Source organism: Trichoplusia ni, chromosome 4, assembly GCF_003590095.1.
Source record: "Trichoplusia ni isolate ovarian cell line Hi5 chromosome 4, tn1, whole genome shotgun sequence".
In the NCBI taxonomy this organism is placed as follows: Eukaryota; Metazoa; Arthropoda; class Insecta; order Lepidoptera; family Noctuidae; genus Trichoplusia; species Trichoplusia ni.
Window position 1 is genome coordinate 19,549,962 of NC_039481.1, and position 3,516 is coordinate 19,553,477.

At 34.0% G+C, this 3,516-nt stretch overlaps 1 long non-coding RNA gene across 1 annotated transcript; it reads left to right on the plus strand.

Moving 5' to 3' along the window:
- Positions 1–979: 979 nt before the first annotated feature.
- Positions 980–2,342, plus strand: LOC113493593. The gene is made up of 3 exons (XR_003400576.1): positions 980–1,137; positions 1,241–1,441; positions 1,992–2,342. It is a non-coding gene; the product is annotated as an uncharacterized LOC113493593 (long non-coding RNA).
- The last annotated feature ends 1,174 nt before the right edge of the window (positions 2,343–3,516 follow it).

A 3,516-nucleotide genomic window follows, 5' to 3' on the forward strand; every position in this document is an offset into this window, starting at 1 on the left:
TATCTAGTTTTGCGCAGCGATATACAGATCTTTTTGTAAGTAAATACGAAAATAGATATGTATATTGCACACCAACAACTATAGAGCGTGAATATAATGTGATAGTAATAGATATACTGGTCGAATTAACATACGAAAAAGAACTAGTAGCTGCCCACTCGCGAGAAACCGGTAAGTTACTCGGAGTGGATATGGAAGGTTGTCGCGATTGTGACAAACATTGTGTCAAGATTGTGACTCTGCCTACACATCACGTCAGCGCTCGTCCGAACGGCGACGCGCGGCGTCGCGGCCTATGTTTTTAACTACACTGTGCACCAGTGTTTTCAGTGACGTCTGCATGACTCCGTTATGTAGACCATGTATTACATACTAGCTTTTCACCCGCAGCTTCGCCCGCGTCGATGTCGGTTATATCGCGATTCCAAGAGAACTCTTCAAAAGTCCGGGATAAAAACTATCAAATGTTCTTTCTCAAGGTCAACTCTATCTCTGTACCAAAGGACTTGGCCGGATTCTGCCCCAGAGTGTACAAGAACCAAAATAAAACCAATAATTATAAAAAAACGAATAAGGAATTTTAAAAAAAGCTCAATTTACTGTAGCAGCGGGAGAAAAAAACATACAATAAAAAGATTTTCTTCGTTTGTACTCCACTCAAAAGTACCCTTAATGTTGCCATATAATATTCACAAAGAACAAAGTAGGGAAAGTCCGTCACTATAGACATCGAGCTTAAAATGTAATATGTTCATAATTAATTATAACTTACATAACACATATTTTTTTTAAGCTTTCTGATTTATTTAAATAAATGAAACCCTAAATATTATTAAGTAAATAAAACGAAGTTCGCGTACAAAGGAAGATAGTCACTTTTGTGCTGACAACATTGAAGTGATGAATATCGAACGTCCAATGTCAATGTCAAATCACATTCTCACATAATTTGTAAACAATAAACGGCCGGTTTGTTTTTTCGTTTATAATATGTCGTAGCCCCACGTGAGTGCTCCACTAACTAGTACTGTGTATACTTAAGGAAAATGGACCTTTTACAACCGGATCACAATCGGAGAACGTATCAGCGTACCTCCCGATATGACTGGTCTTTTATCGGAGTGGTTAACATTCGAGGTATGTTGTGGCATCATTAAATCTTTTTTCTACAGCATTCATATTATTTAAATACCTATCTATAATCTCAAGACTAATAAAGATACTTATTTTACCTTCACAGTTATCATCTCATAGCCACGTCTGTGGTGCGTGTTATGACAAGATATCAAGATGTCTTGCAACGAATTCCAGTGAAAGACAACTCGGTCATATCAATGTATGGCTGTGGTAAATCAGTTACACATGCCAAAAGACACGAAATTCTGGAGGGAAGCCCTCCGGCCTCAGTTGTATCACTGTGGCAGTACTTACATGATGACATGTAAGTAGTACGTTTTTAAATATCTACATGTGAATAATTGTTACAGTTTTAATAGTGTAGTTAATCACATTAAATAATTTAAACTTATTTGAAGTTCTAATTCAAAATGTAACAGGCGAGTCAATATAGTTACTATAAAGTAATATTTAATGCTGATTTTATATTAATTATTATTAATGAGGAATATTTTCAATTCAGAATCAGTTAGGACAAGTCTTTACTAGCCTTATTTAGATAACTAGTGATTTACTCTGACTCCACATGGATTTTACAAATCTTTGGAACTCTGTATTTCTATGCTATAATATGGATGTATTATATACTTTCACCTTCCTCATTAATCACTCTATATATTGGTAAAAACTGTATGAGTATCTGTTTGATTGACAGAGATGAGATGGGGTATTTTATTTTGTAATATGTGTCTTGCTTTGATGTTGGCAATAAAATAATTATATTGTTATGTACATACATTTAAGTTTACAAATATAGAAAGTTAAGCTTTTGATTGTCAAGTGTGAGTGGTATTAGCTTCATCTTTTTTTTTCAGGTTAGAGCAGCCAACTTTTTATGTCATGGTTGTTACATGAGAGCTAACAGAGAAGTGAGCCGAAGAATTATTACTAATTCCAACCGTTTTGACGCCTTAGAAGATCACCAACCTGATCAAAATATGCAAATACCAATTCCTCCACCACTTGCCCCACAACTTCATCTTGGCCCAGGTCAAGATGTTTCATCAATTGCCCTACCTAATTATAGATGTTGTGCTAATACATCTAGGCGATGCATATTTGATGGTCAGCAAAGTGCAGGTTATTTAGTGCCTACCTTAATTAAATCAGCCTTGCTGTTTTATAATAAGCTTTATGCGCATTCTAATGAATGGGAGTTATTATTGGAGAACTCAAGTTTAACAAATACTTTCGCAGCACTTGAAATTGAAGGAAATCATCCTCTTCTATTAAGAGGACGTATTAAATCGAGACATACGTCCAGGCGTGAATATCACACGTATTTTTTATATGACGAGCTTCCCTCATTTGAAGACCAACCTAGAAATGGTATCTTAAGTTATTGGTGTAATTGTGTATCTGGCAACCGGACTGTTGGATGTTGTGCTCACATTATGACAATTCTTTGGTACTTGGTATGGACGAGATACCAAGAAGCTGTCTTTTCACCAGCCGCGTTTTATAATGTTTTATTAATATTAAATGTTTCAACAATTTAATTTCTTTTATTTGCTGTCTAATCCAAAATGTTATCAGTAGAATAATATTGTGTAATATTGTTCTAACTTCCAATAAATAGATTTACTCAAATTGAAAAATAATGCTGCTCTCAGTGTTCAAGTGATTGTATTATGAATATTAAAGGTCTAGGTTAAATATTTATATACCAGAAACATAAAAGTGCTTTAACCATAGTTTAACTTTCAACCTAACCTTACTTAACTTTAAACCTTCATAACTTTTGTCAGCGACTGCCGAGCAAAATAAATCTTTTTTATTTTTGTTTCTGACGATGTTTACTATTAATTGACGTAGATTTTATTAGTGTACATGCTGGGGCACAGGTTCATACAATTTCCGGCCATGTCCTTTCATTAAAATCGGTTCAGTGGTTTAGATGTGAAAGCGTAACAGACAGACAGTCAGATTTACTTTCACATTTATAATTAGTAAGGATGAGCTTGATTAATAAAGATTAAGTAAACGTTTATTTTCTGAGCCATTAAAAAATAAAGCCGTTTCGTAGCTTGTTTCTGAGGGCTTCCTTAGACTGCTTGTTACCTAACCTTCTTTAGCTGTTACTTGTAATCGGTCTTTATTGTAAATAAGTCTTACGTTCTTAGGCTATAAAATATGACTAAACTAAACATAATTGCTTTCTATAATTAGCAAAATGGTAAACATTTAATCACGGATTCTAAAATTAGTCAACAAAGTAAAATGTTATTCCAACAACACATTATACTACGTCAGTATAATGTTGCTATAGAAACAACATTCAAACGATACAAAAAATAACCTAAATAAATACACATGTACCTATCATTAAAGATAAACTAG